At 37.9% G+C, this 22,303-nt stretch overlaps 1 non-coding gene across 1 annotated transcript; it reads left to right on the forward strand.

The window, feature by feature from the left end:
- The first annotated feature begins 21,859 nt into the window (after window positions 1-21,859).
- LOC114675156 (U6 spliceosomal RNA) lies at window positions 21,860-21,966 on the forward strand. Its single transcript, XR_003726253.1, has one exon. It is a non-coding gene; the product is annotated as a U6 spliceosomal RNA (small nuclear RNA).
- The last annotated feature ends 337 nt before the right edge of the window (window positions 21,967-22,303 follow it).

Below are 22,303 nucleotides of genomic sequence, written 5' to 3' on the forward strand. Positions count from 1 at the left end.
ATAAAATGTAAAGAGAAACAAAAACAAAGATCATTTTCTAAGGATTTGTGGGAGACATTCAGTCAACAGATTGATAGAATTGACAGAGAGATCACCTCTTGAATTTTTCTACTTATCTGGCAACTTTTCAATCTCTTTTACAAGTGCTTCCTTCTTTTCCCTCTTCTTTAGGTTTTCCATTTCCCAGGAATTCACACTCAGTCATCTTCTCCTTTCACTAGGGATAATCTTGGGGAAGGTCATACCTTCACCCATGACTTCCACCAATACTAATGGCTCCCTTGTCTGTTTCACAAGCCCAGATATTTCTCCTCTGTTTCAGACCCATAAATCCAACAGCCTCTAGACATCTCACTGAGACTCATCGAAAACTGTGTCATCATTTACCAAATTTGCCATAATTTTGGCCTCAGGCCTTCCTTTGTTTCCTGACCTAATTATAGGGGAAAAATCCTCTAAATTCGTTTCACTCCCAGTCTTGCCAACTTTCGTTTCTTTTTCTTTCTTTTTTTTTTTTTTTTTTGAGACGGAGTCTTGCTCTGTCTCCCAGCCTTGAGTGCAGTTGCACCATCTTGGCTCACTGCAAGCTCCGCCTCTCGGGTTCACGCCATTCTCCTGCCTCAGCCTCCCAAGTAGCTGGGACTACAGGCGCCAGCCACCACACCTGGCTATTTTTTTTTGTATTTTTAGTAGAGACGGGGTTTCACCATGTTAGTCAGGATAGTCTCGATCTCCTGACCTCATGATCTGCCCGCCTCGGCCTCCCAAAGTGCTGGGATTACAGGCCTTGAGCCACCGCACCCGGCCCAGTCTTGCCAACTTTCAAGCATTTAATTCACCTTTGGGAAGGAAAGGTCATTTCTTTGTTTAAAATTCATCAGTGTCTCCCTATTACCTGCAAGATAGGCATTTTAATCCTACCTACATATCTGGTCTTCTCTCTTATTTCTTACTTACTTCAACCCCTTAATGAACTACTTGCAGTTACTTGGAGATGGGTTTGGTTGACTCTTAAGATTACAGGAAACAGAGACTTATTCTAGCCATCTAAGGCAGTCAGAAGTTGTAAAAACTTTATAAAATAATGTAGAAAAAAAGAATCTCATAAAAACCAGAAGTAGCTGCCATTCAGTACCTAAGCCATCAAACCCATTGGTTAACCCTTATGCAGTAAGATTCTATGGACTTTGCAGTAGTATTCCACCACTATTCTTTTACTCCCTTACTTTCTTTTTATACCTTGTATTTATCTGCCCACTATCAATTGTCTGATACTTTCCAAGAAAGCTGCCCATTATTTCTGCTCAGATGCCAAAGGTAGAGCCTATGATTGACCTAGTTAATTGTCATTGCTCTTCTAGGCATAGTTTTTGGCCACAAATCTTCTCATATATTACCAGCCAGACCATCAGAATTGATGGCCCCTGTGCCAAGTGCCAATTTCCAGTCCATTAAGTGGCTACTTTTGCCAAGATGCCTTCTCTCAGCATGGAGGTTTAAAGAGAGTGATTACCCACAAAAAGAGATAATGGAATGGTCAGGAACCATAACTGGCATGTATATTAGGTAAGCCATTCACAGATTGTAAACTGAGGTAGGAAAAAATATAATTTTTATTTATCTATAACTGAACTAAATTGCTATATGGAACCCTTATCCTACCAATAGCAAAAGTTAGGTTTGGTTTATTTAAGGCAAGTCACTCAGTTCAGAATTTTCTCAAATGAGAGTTCTTCCCTTTCTTCTTTTCCACACGTCTTAAATTGGGTTACCCTAAAAGCAGCACCTGAGATGAGGAGTTGGGTTCTGGTAGTTTATTTGCAATATAATCTTTGGAAACAAGATTGAGAGAACAAAAACAGTGAGACATGGAAGAAGGAAAAGACAGTAAAGAGTTTGTTACTGAGTGGTGGCCAAGTGGGGCTCCACCCCACTATGGTCTCTTGTAAACTGGATAGAGTGCAATTCATAATTATCTCTGAAAAACAGGATGTTGGAGCAGTTGTCCTTCAACTTCTATTCATTGGTTGAGAATTTCTCCTGGGGGCACTAACTGCCCTATTTTTCCTTCAGAAAAATCCTGAGATAGTAAAGTGTAAAATTTGAGTGCATGCTTGCGATAATTTGTTGATAGGATGCACAAGAACTGTCCACCATAGCTGCAGCTAATATTTGAGAGTGGTCAAAAAGGATGTGGTATGGACACCAGAATTTTCTACTACACTCCAGGAGAAAAGCCATGATGTACTGTGTGGATAGGAAAGCAGTATCTGGTACTCAGGTGTCATAATCTATCTAAACTGGCTCGATTGAGACATTAAAGGCTCCACTTATCTACCGTTTTTATTTCTTAGCTCTGCTAGATGATCCTAAGTTATCCACGTTTCCCTCTGGCCCCCAATTGTCAAGTACATGCAGGACAATCTGTGCCTTCCTTCCTATGATCACAGGACCCCACAAGTCATCTACCTTCTCTCAGCTCCCTCTGCACTCCTTTCAGAGGGAGGCTCTAAATGGAAGCTTGAGGACCCATCCTTAAAGGTGAGGGTTTGTGGACTCATTCCCAGAGACACACATCAAGTTCTAACTCCAATATTTGCATCTCCTCACCCTCCTCTCCTTCATGCTAGCCTGTGAGAATGCTACCTAATTTAAGAAGGTGGGAAAACCTGACCTGACTGATTTCATGTGTTTCTGTGTCTTTTATTTAAGCCATAAAAATTGTGTCCTGAATTCTTTAGGGAACTGACTCTTGATACTATTCTTACAACTCAATTTTTTTCTCTAAACTATTCCAAGAGTTTAGGCTGTACTGAGCCTGAAAAGCTGAGCATTGAGTCCTTTATTTACTTCTTTGTATTTCTTTTAAAGCAGCTGCCCCCTGAGAGCAATAAGTATAGAATATTCTCTCATTTTGAGTTTCCAGAAACAGACCATGAAGTAAGGGTTTGTATGAGAGTGATTTTTTAGGACTTGTTTTTCCCCAAAAACCTATAGAGAAGTAAGGAGATAGAATAGAGAAGGAAAGAAAGTCAAAGAGAGATGTAATATCAAACTAAGTCCTGCAGAGGATAACTTTGGCTCTATCCCTGGATAATAACCCTGTAGACAATGGAGGTCACTCTTCTGAGCTTTTCCCCTGAAGGGGCAAGGGAGTTTGAATACTTACCCTCTCATCTCATCAGTAATTGATTAACAGCTGCCCATGGGGAGGGTAGAGAAGAAAAGAAGGGGAGTGGGAATTGTGGCACAAATTCCAAGGCATATCTGCGAATTCCATTCTAATAGTATCTGTTAGTTAGAAATACCCTGCTACAGTTGGGATGTGTCTCTCAAAATTCACACATTTGAAAACTTAATCCCCAATGCAACAGTTTTAGGAGGTTGGGCCTAATGAGCGGTGACTGGGTCATAAGGGTTCTGCTGTCACTAATGGATTAATGTAGTTATAATAGCAGTAGGTCCGTTATTGTTAGAATGAGTTATTATAAAAATGAGCCCAGTCCCTTGTGCTTTATCTTTCACATGTACTCACTTGTCCTTCCACCTTTGCAATGGAATAATGAAGCCCAAAGTCCCTCCCCAGATGTTAATGCCATGCTCTTGTACTTCCCAGCCTTCAGAACTGTAAGAAATACACTTATTTTTAATAAACTATCCAGTTTGTGGTATCCTGTTATAGCAACACAAAATGGACTAAGACAGATAATTGGAACTAAGAAGTAAGTGTAATGTTATGATAAATACCTGAAAATGTGGAAGAGGCTTTGAAACTGGGTAATAGATAGTTGCTGGAAGAATTTGGAGGAGCAGGTTAGAAAAAGCCTGTATGTCATAAAAGAAACATTAAGGGCAATTCTCATGAGGGCTCAGAAGAAGACTCCAGAAATAAGGTAAGTATAAATCCTCTTACAGGTTATTTAAGTGATTGTGACCAGAATGCTGGTAGAAATATGGACAGTAAAGGCCATTCTCATGAGATCTTAGATGTAAATGAGAAACAAGGTATTGGAAACTGGAGGAAAGGCCATCTTTGTTATACAGTTGCAAAGAACTTGGCTCCATTGTGTCCATGCTCTAAGGATTTATGGAAGCCAGAATGTAAGAGCAATGAAATAGGATGTTGAGCATAAGACATATCTAAGCAGCAAAGCATTAAAGCTTCTGCATGCCTGCTTTTGGCTGCTTATATTTAGATGCAAGAGGAAGGTGATAATTTTAAAGACACAATTGATAATTAATGGAGAAGTGGAGTAGAAAGATTTGGAAAATTCACAGCCGGGCCATGTAAAGAGTGAAAAAGTATGTTTACATGGAGGATACTAACAGTGTGGCCAAGTGACCTTTTGCTAAAGAGATTACTATGGATGGAAGGAAGCCAGGTGCATCAAGACAATGTAAGGAAGACCCTGTGTTTGTCCATTTTGCATTGCTACAAAGAAATACTTGACGCTGGGTCATTTATAAAGAAAAAGGATTTATTTTGGTTCATGGTTCTGCAGGCTGTACAAAAAGTATAATGCTGGCTAATACTGGCTTCTGCTTTTGGTGAGGGCCCCAGGAAGCTTACAATCATGGCAGAAGTTGAAAGGTGAGCAGGCATGTCACATGGCGAGAGAAGGAGCAAGACAGAAGGGAGGAGGTGCCAGGTTATTTTTAACAATCATATCTTGTGGTAACTTAGAGTGAGAACTCACTCATTATTGCAAGGAAGCACCAAGCCATTCATGAACGGTCCACTCCCATGACTGTAACACCTCCCATAAAGCCCCACCTCCTGGGGCTTCCAGTGTTGGAGGTGGGGCCTTATGGGAGGTGTTTCAACACATTTCAACATGACATTTGGAAGATACAAATATCCAAACTATATCATACCCTGAAAGTATTTCAGAGATCTTTTAGAATGCCCCTCTCATTACAGACCCAGAGCTTTAGGATAGTAAAATGGATTGTTTTGAGGCACAGGCCTGGGGCGCCCTCCATGGGCTCATAGCCCAGAGTTGCCTCAGGTTTCTGCTCCCTGCATTCCAGCACAGTATTCCCTAGCTTCCCCAGCCATGGCTAAAGTAGACTCAGGTGCCATGCTGTCCGCTATTCCTGGAGGTACAGGCTATAAATCTTGGCAATGTCCATGTGGTGTTAAGTCTGCAGGCAAGCAGCCTAAGAGAAAAGTTTATACCAGTAAACATCTACATCAGAAAGGAAGAAAGATCTCAAATAAACAACCTAATGTTATACCCCAAGGAACTAGAAAAAGAAGAACAAACTAATCCCAAAGTGAATAGAAGGAAGGAAATAATAAATACCAGAGCAAAAACAAATAAAATAGAGATTACAAAAGCAATACAAAGGATCAACAAAGCTAAGAGTTGGTTTTATGGACAGATAAACAAAATGGACAAAACTTTAGCTAGACCAACTAAGAAATAAGAGAAAACTAAAAAAAATCAGAAATGAAAGAGGAGACATTACAACTAATACCACAGAACTACAAAGGACAGTAAAAGACTAGTATATACCAACAAATTGAATAATCTAGAAGAAATTGATAAATTCCTAGGCAAATGCAATCTACCAAAATTGAATCATGAAGAAATAGAAAATCTGAACAGATCATTAATGAGTAACAAGATTGAATGAGTAACCAAAAAACTATCAAAGGAAAGCACAGTACCTGGTGGCTTCACTGCTGAATTTTACTAAACATAACCAACCCTAATTCGAGAGCTAGTATAAGAAGAACAAACATAACCATTAATTGAAGAATTAATACCAATCCTTCTCAAACTCTTCCAAAACATTGAAGAAGAGGGAATATTTCCAAACTCAGTTTATGGGGCCAGCACTACCCTGATACCAAAGCCAGATAAGGATACTACAAGAAAAGAAAGCTACATGCCAATTTCTATGATGACAATAGATGGAAAAATCCTCAACAAAATGCTAGCAAACCAAATTAAACAGCACATTAAAAGGATCATTCACAATGATCAAGTGAAATTTAACCCATGGATGCAAAGATGGTTCAACATACATGAATCTATAAATGTGATATACTACATTAACAGAGTAAAGGACAAAAGCCACATGATTACTTTAATAGGGGAAGAAAAAACATTTGACAAAATTCAACATTTTCTTATAATAACAGCTCTCAACAAATTAGGTATGGAAGGAATGAACCTCAACACAATAAAGGCCATACATAACAAATTCAAAGTTAACATATATTTAATGATGAAAAGTTGAAGTTTTTCCTCTGATATCAGGAACAGTACAATGATGCACACTCTCACCACTTCTGTTCAACATAATACCGGAAGCCCTAACTAGAACAATTAGAGAAGTGAAAGATTATACAAAAGGCATTCAAATTGGAAAGAAAAAATTTAAATTGTCCCTGTTCACAAACAACATGATTATATAATTAGAAAATGCTAAAGACTCTACAAAAAAGCTGTTAGAATAAATGAATTCATTAAAGATGGAATGTACGACTTTGTGGGATATGAAATCATAATGTATAATTTTGTAGGATACAAAATTAACATACAAAAATTAGTGGCATTTTTATTAACCAACAACAAACTATCCATTAAAAATTGAGAAAACAAGCCTATTTAAAATAGCTAAAAATAAAATACTTAGTATTAAATTTAACCAAGGAGGTAACAAAAAACTTGTACACTGAAAGCTATAAAATATTGATAAAATAAATTGAAGAAGACACAAATAAATAGAAAGACATTTGTATTAATGGGTTGGAAAAATTAATATTGTTAAAATACCCATATCACCGAAAGCTATGTACAGATTAAAATGCAATCCCTATCAATTCCAATGGCATTTTTCACAGAAATAGAAAAAACAAATCCATCCTAAAATTTGTGTGCAGCAACAAAAGACCTCAAATAGCAATCTTGATAAAAATTAACAAAGCTGGAGGCATCATAATACCAGATGTCAAAACATGTTGCAAATCAATATTAATCAAAATGGCATGGTACTAATATAAACACACACACACATAGATCAACAGAATAGAATAGAGATCCAAGAAATAATTCCATACATTTAAGGTGAATTGGTTTTTTACAAATGTGCCAAGAACACACAGTGGGGAAATAACAGTCTCTTCAATAAAGAGGGTACTGGCAAAACTGCATTTCTACATTTAGAAGAATGAAATTAGACCATTATCTCACACTGTATACAAAAATCCACTGAAAATGAATTCAAGATTTGTTTTTTAATTTTATTTATTTATTAAAATTTTTTAAGACACTGTCACCAAAGCTGGAGTGTGGTAGGGCAATCACAGCTCACTATAATCTTAAACTCCCAGACTCAAGTGATTATTTCATCTCAGCCTCCTGAGTAGGTGGGACTACAGGTGCATGCCGCCACACTGGTTAATTTTTTAAATTATTTTCATAGAGATAGGGTCTCAGTATGTTACCCAGGCTGGTCAGATTATAAATATTTAAACATCAGAACAGAAACTGTTAAATTACTAGTAGAAAACATAGGGGAAAGCTTCATGTCATTGGTCTGGGTAATACTTTTTTTTTTGGATATTACCCCAAAAGCACAGGCAACAAAAGTGAAAGTAGACAAATGAGATCATATCAAATTAAAATGTTTCTGGACAGCAAAAGAAACAATCAAGAAAGTGAAGTGACAACTTACAGGCTGAGAAAAATATTGCAAATCATGCATCTGATAAGGCTTCATATCCCAAATATATAAGGAACTTGTGATGGTTAATACTGAGTGTCAACTTGATTGGATTGAAGGATACAAAGTATTGATCCTAAGTGTGGCTGTGAGGATGCTGCCAAAGGAGATTAACATTTGAGTCAGTGGGCTGGGAAAGGCAGACCCATCCTTAATTTGGGTGAGCACCATCTAATCAGCCACCAGTGTGGCTGGAATAAAAAGCAGGCAGAAAACATGAAAAGAGAGATGGGCCTAGCCTCCCAGCCTACATCTTTCTCCCATACTGGATGCTTCCTGCCCTCGAACATTGGACTCCAAGTTCTTCAGTTTTGGAACTCAGACTGGCTCTCCTTGCTCCTCAGCCTGCAGATGGCCTATTGTGTGACCTTGTGATCATGTGAGTTAATACTTAATAAACTCCCCTTCATATATATATATACTCCATTAGTTCTGTCCCTGTTTAGAATGCTAACTAATACAGAATTCAAACAACTCAATAGCAAGAAAACAAATTACCCAATTAAAAAATGGGCAAGGACCTGCATAGACATTTCTCCAAAGAAGACATACTAATGGTCAACAGGTATATGGAAAAATCTCAATACCACTAATAGTTAGGGAAATACAAATTGAAACCACAATGAGATATCACTTCGTGTTTGTTAGAAAGGCTATATAAAGAAGATGCAAAATAACAAGTGTTGGTGAAGATATGGAGAAAAGAGAACCATTACACACTGTTGGTGGGAATGTAAATCAATGCAGGTATTATGGAAAACAGTATGGAGGTTCCCCAAAAAATTAAAGATGAAGCTATCATATTATCCAACAATCCCACTATGGGGTATGTATCCAAAATAAATGAAATAAGTATGTGTTAGCTCACGCTTGTGTTGCTATAAATACCTGAGGTTGGGTAATTTGTAAAGAAATGAGGTTTAATTGGCCCATGATTCTGCAGGCTGTAAAGGAAGCATGGCACTGGCATGTACTCAGCTTCTGGTGAGGGCTTCAGGAAGCTTACAGTCATGTCAGAAGGTGAAAGGGGAGCAAGCCTCTCACATGGCAAGAAAGGGAGTAAGAGAGAGGGAGAGGCGCCATATACTTTTAAACAACCAAATCTCATGAGAACTTACTCACTATCACAAGGACAGCATCAAGCCATGAGGGATCTGCCCCCATGACCCAAAGACCTCCCACCAGGCCCTACCTCCAACACTAGGGATTACATCTCAATATGAAATTTAGAGGGGACATCCAAAGTATATCAAAGTATGTCAAAGAGAACATTCCCATGTTCATAGAAGCATTATGCACAAGAGCCAAGATGAGGAATCAAATTAAGTATCCATCAACAGATAAGTGTATAAAGTAAATATCTATATATACAGAATGTAATATTATGTACCTGTAAATGAGAAGAAAATCCTTTTATTTGCAACAACATGGATGAATCTGTAGGATGCTATGTTAAGTGAAATAAGCTAGACACAGAAAGGCAAATACTTAATAATCTCCCTGTATGCGGATTCTAAAAAAGTTGAAACCATAAAAGCAGAGTGAAAAATAGTGGTTACTAGGGGCTGGGAGTGAAGGGATTGGGGTGATGTTGGTCAAAGGATACAAAATTTCGGTTAAATAGGAGGAATAAGGTCAGGAACTCTATTGTACAACACGGTGACTATAGTTAATAACAATTTATTGTATTCTTGAAAATCACAGAGAGAGTATATTTTTGGTGTTCTTACCACAAAAAAGATAAGTATGTGAGGTGATGTATATGTTAATTAGATTGTTTTAGCCATTCCACAATATATACCTATTTGAAAACATGTTGCACATGATAAATATATACAATTTTTATTTGTCAATTTAGATAAATAAGAAACACTTTCACAATTATTTAAATAAGGGATTGGTATGAGCAGCAAGAAATAATAGAAACATGGAATAGTATTTCAAAATTTATGTTCTTGACATGCATATTTACTAGTTTTAACTCCCCATGCTGTGTTACACCACCATGAATTTCACATGGTGATAGTTTGTATATTCTCCTTTTCTGTCTGGCCAATTACTCTTTCTGCAAAAATTAGCCTCCCCAGTCCCAGCCTCTCTTCCTCTCTGCTCCCATAGTATCTTCTGAGGATAAGTCTATTACCATTAGATTTCCCCTATTAGAATTTGGAGTCCATAAGAGAAGAGACTAGTTTGATCATTTCAGTATTCCCAGCCCTAATAGTTCTGTAAATGCTTAGAAAAAATAGCAGATGGTGTATAGTTCACTCAGAGCCTTGGAAGAGTGAAAGCAAACCTTGACTTGTGCAACCACCCAATGCATTTTTATTCTGGTATAATAAATTTACAGTGAACCTTAAGAAAAATAATTTAGGAGACACAATGTCAAAAATGGTGGCATGTAGTTTCAGGGGTGAATATGAAACGGAAGAAGCTAGTTTAAATCACGTTGCCTTGATGATGGAAAGACTGACTGACTGAGGATGAGCACAAGGGTAGTTTTTAGCATTAACCAGGAAGGACACCTCTTTGAGTTACCATGAGAAGTGTGGAATAACCCCAAAGAGGGTCAGGTTGTTCTAGACTGGCTATGACATGGGGATAGCTCTCCAGACATATGTGCAATTGCTAAAGTTTAATGATGACATGAATGTATGGATTGGTAAATGGATGGAGGATGAATGGATAGAAGGAAAGATAGAGAGATAGATATGTTTTCAACTGGGTATAATTAGATTTGATTAAGTTACAAAATTCTAGTAGAAATAATGCATTATTAACTAAGAAGAAGATTTCTTTTTAGGACAGACAAAATCATGTCAAAATAGATTTTTAGAGATTCATAGAAAATGTATTCATAGATTATGATTGAGCAGTTATGAGAAGAAAAATAATTGAGCATGAAGTGAGCAATCTGACTTATTTAGTAAACAGAGATTAATTATTGAGCCTTGATAATTTCCAAAGCAAGCAACTCTTATAGTTATTTCTATCAAACCTGATGAGAACATAATATGTTTTGATTTTAGTGGATTAAAAATCAAATTGCCTAGTGGGATCCTTCTTCTAATTCTTAGGATTGATGATATCTATGCCAAGTTAATGGAAGGAGGCATTCATTGACTGTTGCCCACACACCAAAAAGTAGAACTGATAGACATTTTTAATATCCTGTAATTCCAGTAGAGTTTTGGTTTCTGATCATCTTTCTTTGAGGAAAGTTACTGAGCTATGTTATATTCTGGACCATATGAAAGGAGATTTTTGTACAGGACTTTTGTGCGTAGTCATAAAAACCAAGATGTACACCCCCACATGCACTCCTTCTGGTTGTGAATTAATCACAACACAATCTTTTCGTTGCACTTTGTACTTTTAGAACTGCCTTATATTATATCTCACATCTATGTCTGTTTCTTCCACTACATTAAAACTTCAACTCCATGTACCTGGAACTGTGCCTGGAACATAGTCTTTATCTTTTCTTCTCTGTGTAAAGATCTCTTTGTGATCTTAAACAGTTCAGCTCAAAAGTTAACCCTGATGCTCCTCCAAAACAGTTAATTGTCTCCATCTTATGATTCTACCATACTTCATTCATAATACTTCTCAGGTACTTATCCCATTATACTGTTATTTATACAGACATCCTAATTCCCTATTGAACAATTACCCACTGAAGGGAAAAGATGTCAAATATTTATGATTTTTGTCCTTAGCACCTAACATAATATCTGCCACATAGTAGGTATACAATAAGTATCTGTTGAATTAAAATGTAATGAATAGGCTGGGCACTGTGGCTCACACCTCTAATCCCAGCACTTTGGGAGGCCAAGGTGGGTGGATCACTTGACCCCAGGAGTTTGAGATCAGCCTGGCCTACATGGCAAAAACCCATTTATACTAAAAACACAAAACCTAGTCAGGCATGGTGGTACATGCCTGAAATCCCACCTACTTGGGAGGCTGAGGCATGAGAATCACTTGAACCCAGGAGGCAGAGGTTGCCGTGAGCCGAGATCATGCCACTGCACTCCAGCCTGGGTGACAGAGTGAGACTATGTCTCAAAAAAAATTTGGTGAATAGTTTATCTACCAAGATAAAAATGAAACTCCATGAAATATGATTCAAGTTCACAATAGGAAATACAAGTAAATTCCAACTTTCAGGGGTAATTATTAGTACTGGAAAGCAAATGCTTGATAAAAGATCAAGCAGCAACTTCACTAGAAAATGATCTTGCATTCTTCCTTTGGTCCTCCTGCTAAAAGGTGGCCACTATGTTGGCGTCATTTTGCATTATTTATTGCAGGAATAAATTTGTAATCAAGGATCTCCCATAAAATTCGATTGTTTAGTATATCTTAAAATCTGTAATTCAAATCTAAAAGCTCGATGGATGGCAGAGCAAGATGACAGAATAAAACCATCCAGCAATTGTCCTCCACAGAAGCATCAATTTGAACACTATCCATGCACAAAAAAATCCTTCACAGGAGCTAGGAAACCAGAGGAGAGATCACAGTACCTTGTTTTAGAATAATAATAAGAAAAGATGCATTGAAGAATGTAGGAAGGGTGGTTTTACATTACCAAGGCATCCACCCCAAACCCCAGGCAGCAAAGCAAAGAAAGAGATACAATTCGTCGGGTGCAGTGGCTCATGCCTGTAATCCCAGCAATTTGGGAGGCCGAGGCAGGCAGATCACGAGGTCAGGAGATCAAGACCATCCTGGCTAACATGGTGAAACCCTGTTTCAACTAAAAATACAAAAAATTAGCCGGGCATGGTGGCGGGCACCTGTAGTCCCAGCTACTTGGGAGGCTGAGGCAGGAGAATGGCGTGAACCTGGGAGGCAGAGCTTGCAGTGAGCCAAGATCGTGCCACTGTATTCCAGCCTGGGTGACAGAGTGAGACACTGTCTCAAAAACAAAACAAAACAAATAAACAACGAAAGAAAGAAAGAAAGAAAAAGAAAGAAAGAAAGAAAGAAAGAAAGAAAGAAAGAAAGAAAGAAAGAAAGAAAGAGAGAGAGAAAGAGAGAGATACAATTTACTTGGGGGAAGGAGAAGGAAGTAAGTGCAGAACTTTGGCTTGAAACACAATAACAGGACTGTAATAGTTAAACCCAACACCGAGTGGAATCCCTCAACCCCTGACACCAAACCAATACCCATGGACAGAGCTTCTAGATTTGCCTTGGTGCCAGACATGAACTTGTGACACCAGTGGTATGGACTCATATTCCAGCCCGCATCACCACTAGCCAATAACAGCAACCTCAGGCTCTGAATAAACCTCAGCAGAAGGTTCAGCCTTAGGTGGATCCCAGTACTGCACTGGTCTCAGCAGCTGCGGGTTTCAGGTGCAACCGAATATTGGCTTAGCCTCAGTGGGTGTGGAATTACCCACTTCACCCCTTTCCTAGCCCCAGATAGCACAGCGTGGAGAAAGACACCATGTGCTTGGGGGAAGGAAAAAGAGGTGGCATAGAACATCACCTTGCAACCCAGTACTGACTTGCTTCAGTAAAACTCAGCACAGGGCAGGGCCCCTCAGCCCCTGATACAATGTTGGTGCCCATAAATGGAGCGTCTAGGCCCACCCCAGTGCCAAACAGGAGCCTGCAGCCCTAGTGGAATGGACTTTTGTTACAACTCACATCACCACCAGCCAGCTACAGCAGACTTTGGCCCTAAATAAACTCCAGTGGAGGGCAGGCTGTAGTAGTCACATACCTTGGGTGCATCCCAGTACTGTACTGGTCTGAACAGCTGTGAGCTTTGGGGGCAACACAGCACTGTGTCAGACTCAGTAGTGAAAGGATTCTAGCTCTGGTGGTCCTGGGCTTGAGGTGCTCCAAGTTTTGCAACGACTGAAGTGATCATTGCTTAGGGTTATGGGTTACCAGTCAACCTGCCCTGTATCTCTGAACCGGCTTACTTCTGAAGGTATCTTACAAACAAAGTCAGGCTTTGAAGACTGAATTAGGTGACTATGTCAATGCTCAGACAACAATGTACAGCCACAAAGGGCAAGATCAAACAGGGAAGTATTACATCACCAAATGGACAAAATAAGGCATCAGTGACTGAGTCTAAAGAGATGGTGATAAATCTTCAACAAAGTTGATAAAAACAAGCAATGGAAAAAGGATTCACTATTTAATAAATGGTAATGGGATACCTGGCTAGCCATATGCAGAAGATTGAAAGTAGAACCTTTCCTTATACCATATACAAAAATCAACTCAAGATAGATGAAAGACTTAAATGTAAAACGTAAAACTACAAAAACTCTTGAAGAAAATCTAGGAAACGTCATCCTAGACAAAGGCCCTGGCAAAAATTTTATGACAAAGACACCAAACGCAATTGTGACAAAAACAAAAATTGATAAATGGGACCTAATTAAACTAAAAAGTTTCTGCACAGCAAAAGAAACTATCAACAGAGTAAATAGACAAACTACAGAATGAGAGAAAAATATTTGCAAACTATGCATCTGACAATGGTCTGATATCCAGAATCTATGAGGCATGTAAACAAGTCAACAAGCAAAAACCAAACAACCTCATCATAAAAAGTAAGCAAATGACATGAACAGACATTTCTCAAATTAAGACACATGTGCAGCCAACAAGCATGAAAAAACACTCAACATTACTAATCATTAGAGAAATGAGAACCAAAACCACAATGAGATAACATCTCACACCAGTCAGGATGGCTATTAGTAAAAAGCAAAAAAAAAAAAAAAAAAAAAAAAAAAAGAAAGAAAAACAGGTGCTGGCAAGGCTGTGGAGAAAAGCGAATGCATATACACTGCTGGTGAGAATGTAAATTAGTTCAGTCACTGTGGAAAGCAGTTTGGTGGTTTCTCAAAGAACTTAAAACACAGCTACCATTTGACCTGGCAATTCCATTATTGGGTATATATCCAAAGGAATATAAATAATTCTACTATAAAGACAAATGCATGCATATGTTCATTGCAGCACTATTCATAAAATCAATGATAGGAACTCAACCTAAATGCCCATCAGTGGTTGACTGGATAAAGAAAATGTGGGACTTATACATCATGGAATACTATGCAGCCATAAGAAATCATGTCTTTTGCAGGAACATGGGTGGAGATGGAGGCCATTATCCTAAGCAATGTTTCTACAAAGTAATGCAGAAACAGAAAACCAAACACTCTGTGTTCTCACTTATATTTGGGAGCTAAACACTGAGTATACATAAATACAAAAAAGGGAACAAAAGACTCCAGGGCCTATTAAAGGGTAGAGGGTGGGAGGAGAGTGAGGATTGAAAAACTACATATTAGATACCATGCTTATTATCTGGATGATGAAATAATCTGTACACCAAACTCCCATGACACATGATTTTATCTATAGAACCAACCTTCACATATATCCTGGAAACAAAAATAAAAGTTAAAAAAAGAGGTGGAGATGGAAGAAATGCCTGATAAAGAGTTCAAAATAGCTGTTTCAATGACGCTCAGCAAACTTCAAGAAAATTCAGATAAGCAATGCAAAAATTTATTAGAGAAATTAAGATATATTGAAATAATATTTTCTTAAAACACAAATGCTGGAAGTTAAAAATACAAGAAACAAAATGAAAAAATGCAATGGAGAACATCAGTAGCAGAATTGGCCAAGCAGAGGAAATAATCTGTGAATTGGAAGACAGACTAATCAAAAATACACACTTAAAGGAGAGAAAAAAGATATAGTATAAAGGAATGAAGAAAGCTTACAGGAATTATAGAACAACATCAAAAAAGGAAACACATAGGTCATTGGTGTTCAAAGGAGAAAAGATAAAAAGAAAGGTAAAAAAAGTTCATTTAAAGAAATAATAACAGACAACTTTCTAGATGTACAAAAACATATAAATATTCACGTACAGGAAGGCCAAAGATCTACAATCAGATTCAATTCAAGTAAGACACAAATAAGAAACAACATATGATAATCAAATTGCCAGAGATCAAGGCAAACAGAGGCTCTTGAAGGTAGCAAGAGAAAAGAAGGGAATCACAATATGTCTAACAGCAAAATTATCAACAGAAACCTTACAGGCAAGGAGACAGTGGGATAATATATTCAAAGTGTTGAAGGGGAAGAAACTTCCAACCAAAATTACTGTGTCCAGAAAAACTGTCCTTTAGAAATGAAGGAGAAGTAAATATTTTTCTCAGCACAACAAAAGCTGAAGGCATTTATTACCACTAGACATGTCTTATAAGAAATGCCAAAGAGAATTCTTCAGGTTGAAAGAAAAGGATGGTAACAAGAAAAATGAAAACATCTGAAAGTATGTAACTCACTGGTTAAAGTAAGTACTCAGTCAAATTCTGAATACTGTAATAATGTAATGGTGGTGTGTAAATCACTTATATCTTTAGGATGACATTAAAAAACAAAACAATTAAAAATAATAATAAGTAGAATAAGGAAAATGCAGTATAAAAAGATGTGAATTGTGAAATCAGGAATTCAAAATGTTTGGTGTGGGAGGCAAAAAGTAGAATTATTTTTCCTCTTTTTCTTTGTTGCAATCAAAGTTAATTTGTTATTAGTTTAAAATAACCTGTTACAACTATAAGTTGTTTTTTGTAAGCCATATGATAATCACAAAGCAAAAACCTGTAATTTGTGCACTAAAAATAAAAAAACAAGGAAACAAAACATAGTACTAAAGAAAACCACTTAATTACAAAAGAAGGCAGTAAGGGGGGTAAAAGAAAGAGAAGAGTTACAAAACAACTAGAAAACAATGAAAAAAATGACACTAGAAAGTCCTTACCTAGCAATAGTTACCTTGAATGTAAATAAATTATCCAATTAAAAGACATGAATTGGGTAAATGGATTAAAAAAACAAGACCCAACTACATGCCACCTACAAGAGACTCACTTCACATCTAAGAATATACATAGACTGAAAATAAAGTGAGAGAGGAAGATATTCCATGCAAATGAAAACCAAAAGATTTGGGGTAGTTATATTTATACCATACAAATAGACTTTAAGTCAAAAACTATAAAGAGACAATAAGTCATTATATAATGACAAAGGAGTCAATTCAGTAAAAGGATATAACAAATTTTAAAAACACATGCACTCAACATTGAAGTACCAAAATATATAAAGCAAACATTTGTAGATCTACATGGAGAGATAGACCATAATACAATAACAGTAGGGAATTCCAAAACCCACTTCCAGCAGTGGACAGATCACCCAGAGAGAAAATCAGCAAATAAATATTGGATTGAAATTGCTCTCTGTACGAAAGGGACCTAACAGTCATTTACAGAACATTGCATCCAAAACTACAAAATACATATTTTTCTCTGATATGGTTTGGTTCTGTGTCCCAACCCAAATCTCATGTTGAATTGTAATTCCCAGTGTTAGGGGAGGACCTGGTGGGAGGTGATTGGATCATGGGGGTGAACTTCCCTCAAGCTGTTCTCATGATAGTGAGTGAGTTCTCATGAAATCTGATGGTTTAAAGAGTTTGTGGCACTTCCGCCCTCATTCTCTTTCCCCTGCCACCACTAGAAGAAGGTGCTTTCTTCCCCTTCATCTTCTTCCATGATTTTAAGTTTCCTGAGGCCTCCCAGTCATGCTTCCTGCTAAGCCTGCAAAACTGTGAGTCAATTAAACCTCTTTTCTTCATAAATTACCCAGTTTCAGGTAGTTCTTTATAGTGTGAGAATGGATTTAATACAGAAAATTGGTACCAGGAAGTGGGTCATTGTTATAAAGACAGCTGGAAATGTGGAAGTGACTTTGGACCTGAGTAACGGGCAGAGGTTGGAACAGTTTGGAGGGCTCAGAAGAAGACAGGAAGATGTGGGAATGTTTGGAACTTCATAGAGACTTGTTGGATGGTTGTGATCATATGCTGAGAGCGATATGAACAACGAAGTCCAGGCTGAGGTGGTCTCAGATGGAGATGAGGAACTTATTCGGAACTAGAGCAAAGGTCAATCTTGCTATGCTTTCGCAAAGAGACTGGCAGCATTGGGCCCCTGCTCTAGGGATCTGTGGAAATTTGAACTTAAGAGATGATTTAGGGTCTCTGGCAGAAGAAATTTCTAAGAAGTAAAGCATTGAAGATGTGGCCTGGCTACTCATAAAAGCCTATGCTCATTTGCATTAAAAAAGAGATGGTCTGAGAGTGGAACTTATATTTAAAAGGGAAGCAGAGCATTAAAGTTTGGAATATTTGCAGCCTGACCATGTGGTAGAAAAGAAAAATCCATTTTCTGGAGAGAAATTCAAGCTGGCTCCAGAAATTTTCATAAGAGGAGTCAAATGTTCATAGCCAAAATAATGGAGAAAATGTCTCTAGGGCATTTCGGAGACCTTCACAGCAGCTCCTCCCATCACAGGCTCAGAGACTTAGGAGGGAAAAATGGTTTTCTGGGCTAGTCCCATGGTCCAGGTGCTCTGTGCAACCTCAGGACATGGTACCCCATGTCTCAGCTTCTCCAGCTCCACCCATAGCTAAAAGGGGCCAAGGTACAGCTCAGACCATGGCATCAGAGGGTGCAAGCTCCAAGCCTTGGCAACTTTCACCTGATGTTGGGCCTGCAGGTACACAGAAGGCAAGAGTTGAGGTTTGGAAACCTCCACCTAGATTCCAGAGGATGTATGGAAATGCCTGAATGTCCAGGCAGAAGTCTGCTGCAGAGGCAGAGCCCTCAGAGAGAACCTCCACTAGGGCAGTGCAGAGGGAAAATGTGGAGTTGAAGCCCCACACAGAGTCCCCACTGGGGCACTGCCTAGGGGAGCTGTGAGAAGAGTGCCACTGTCTTTCAGACCCCAGTATGGTAAATACACAGACAGCCTGCACTGTGCTCCTGGAAATGCAACAGACACTAAATGCCAGCCTGTGAAAGCAGCCAAGGTGGTTGTACCCTGCAGAGCCACAGGGGCAGTTCAAGGCCTTGGGAGACCACTCCTTGCATCAGCAAGCCCTGAATGTGAGACATAGAATCAAAGGAGATTATTTTGGAGCTTCAAGATTTAATGACTGCCCTTCTGGGTTTCAGACTTGCATGTGGCCTGTAGCCCCTTTGTTTTGTCCAATTTCTCTCATTAGAATGGGAGCATTTACCCAATGTCTGTACCCCCATCATACCTTGGAAGTAACTAACTTGTTTTTTATTTTAGAGGCTCACAGGCAGAAGGGACTTGCCTTGTCTCAGATAATACTTTGGACTTGGACTTTTGGGTTAATGCTGGAGTGAGTTAAGACTTTGGGGGACTATTGAGAAGACATGATTGTGTTTTGAAATGTGAGGACATGAGATTTGGGAGGGGCCAGAGGCAGAATGATATGGTTTGGCCCTGTGTCCCCATCCAAATCTCACGTTGTAATTCCCAATTTGGGGAGTGGAACCTGGTGGGAGGTGACTGGATCATGGGCACACATTTCTCCATGCTGCTCTTGTGACAGCGAGTGAGTTCTCACTAGTTCTGATGGTTTTAAAAGGGTGTGGCACTTCCTTCCTCACACTCCCTCTCTCCTGCTGCCAATAGAAACAGGTGCTTGCTTCCCCTTCACCTTCCACCATGATTGTAAGTTTCCTGAGGCCGCCCATTCATGCTTCCTGTAACACCTGTGGAGCTGTGAGTCATTAAACCTCTTTTCTTCAAAATGAATGAAAAATGTAAATGCAATAGTTGAAACAATAAAACTACTAAAAGAAAGCATTAAGGACACTTTTCTTTTCTTTCTTTTTTTTTTTTTTTGAGACAGAGTCTCGCTCTGTTGCCCAGGTTGGAGTGCAGTGGTGCAATCTTGGCTCACTGGAAGCTCCACCTTCTGGGTTCACACCATTCTCCTGCCTCAGCCTCCCGAGTAGCTGGGACTACAGGCACCTGCCACCACACCTTGTATTTTTAGTAGAGACAGGGTTTCACCATGTTAGCCAGGATTGTTTCAATCTCCTGACCTTGTGATCTGCCTGCCTCAGCCTCCCAAAGTGCTGGGATTACAGGCATGAGCCACCATGCCTGTCCCTAGGACACTCTTTATGATAGTGGTCTGGGCAAGGATTTTTTGGACAAGGCCTCAAAGCCACAGACAATAAAAGCATAAATAGACAAATGGGATTATATCAAATTAAAAAGTTTTCGCTTGGCAAAGTAAACAAACAATAGAGTAAAGAGACCACCTATAGAATGGGAGAAAGTATTTACAAACTATGCATCTCACAACAGATCCTGTACATCCACAATATACAAGAAGCTCAAATAACCCATAACAGAAAAAGAAAACAAATAATTGGATTTAAGCATGGGTAAAATATTTGAATAGGCATTTCTCAAAAGAAGACATACATATGGTCAGAAAGTAGAGACAAATTGCTCAGCATCACTAATCATCATGAAATAAAAATCAAAGCTACAAAGTGAGATATTACTTCACCCCAAATAGAATGGCTATTATCGAAGACAAAAACTGCAAATGCCAGAATGGATATAGACAAAAGGGAACACTTACACATTGTCGATGGGAATATAAAATAATACAGCTGCTATGGAAAACAGTATGGAGTTTCCTTAAAAAAATTAAAACTAGAGCTACCATATGATCCAGCAATCCTACTATTGAGTATATATCTAAAGGAAATAAAATCAGTGTCAGTATATTTGAACTCCCATGTTTGTCGTCGAACTATTCACAATACCCAAGGTATGCAACCAACCTAAGTGTCCATCGATGAATAATTGGAAAGAAAATGTATTACATATGCACAATGAAATATTCTTCTGCAAAAATGGATGAAATCTTGTCATTTGTAACAACATGGATGAACTGGAAGACATAATGTTATGTGAAATGAGTCAGACACAGAAAGAAAAATACTGCATGATATCACTCTTATGTGGAATCGAAAGAAGTTTATCTCATAGGAGTAGAGAGTAGAGTAGTGATTCCCAGAGGCTGAGGAGTGTGTGTTGGGGGATAGTGGTGGGTGAGATAGGGAGAGATTGGTCAACAGGTACAAAGTTACAGTTAGGAGGAATAAGTTCTGGTGTACTGTTGCACAGTAGAGTGACTATGGTTAACAATATTTTACTGAATATTTCAAAATAGTTAAAAGAGGGAATTTTAATTGTGCTTGCCACAAAGAAATGAAAAGGTATAAAGTGATGAACATGATAGATACACAGAATTGATATTATACAATGTATACATGTATCAAAACATCACATTGTGCCATAAATATGTAAAACTGTGATTTATCTATGATTTAAAAATATAAATAAAAAATCTAAAAAACCATTTTCCTCCTCTTTATTGTTCAAAACTAGTATATTAATAGGAATGATTATGATACAATCTAGAACTGTTCACTCTTGTTTAATTAATTAAATTTAATTAAACATCTACAGAAGATGTTAGGTTGTATATAATTCAAGAAGGCATGATGAGGCTTCTTTGTTAGAAATATCTCACATATAAAATTTAAAATCTAGAAAGAGAGAATTTAAAAAGAAAGAAGCTAGCTTGAATCTAACCAGAAGGAAAGAGTCAGCAAAGTCAAACTAAGGAATAGTAGAGAAACTAAATTTTCTCTACTCTACAAAAAAAATCAGCTTCACTGAAGTAAAAGAAAGTCTGTAAAACTATTCAAGATTAGAGACTCAAGAGGTATCGGGAAAATATAATCCTCCAAACGAAATCAATAAGACAGGAAAATAAATTATAACACCCATTAGGATCAGGATCAGGAAAATAAAATTCTTCTGAGGATCAGGAAAATAAAATCCTCCAAAGGACATCAATAAGACAATTTGAGAAACTTGAATGAGTATGGAATATAAGATAATACTATTGTATCAATAATAAATGCTCCAAATTGGATAATTATATTGATTTTATGTTAAAAAAATTTTTCTATTTTTGGAGACACATGCTCCAATACTGAGGGGTGAGGACACATAATGTCTATAATGTCTTTGCAACTGACTCATGAAAAATAATAATTATGAATCTAGATTAATTTAGTCTTGCAAGTTTTCTGTATGTTTGAAATTTTTAACACAAAAATTTAAAATAATAAGAAAAATAGTGCTTGCTTTGGCAGCACATATACTAAAATTGGAAGGATATATAGAAGATTACCATGGCCCCTGTGCAAGGATGACACTCAAATTCATAAGGCATTCCATATTTTAAAACATATCTATGGAAATAAACTAGAAAATCTAGAAGAGATGGATAAATTCCTTCACACATACACCCTCCCAAGACTAAACCAAGAAGTTGAGTCCATGAATACACCAAAAACAAGTTCTGAAATTAAGGCAGTAATTAAGAGCCTACCCACCAAAACAAAAAGCCCATGACCAGATGGATTTACAGCCAAATTCTACCAGAGGTAAAAAGAGGAGCTGGTATCATTCCTTCTGAAACTATTCCAAAAAATTGAAAAGGAGGGAATCCTCCCTAACTCATTTTATGAGACCAGTATCAGCCTGATACCAAAACCTGGCAGAGACACAACAACAAAAG

This window comes from Macaca mulatta, chromosome X (assembly GCF_049350105.2).
Source record: "Macaca mulatta isolate MMU2019108-1 chromosome X, T2T-MMU8v2.0, whole genome shotgun sequence".
Taxonomy (NCBI): domain Eukaryota; kingdom Metazoa; phylum Chordata; class Mammalia; order Primates; family Cercopithecidae; genus Macaca; species Macaca mulatta.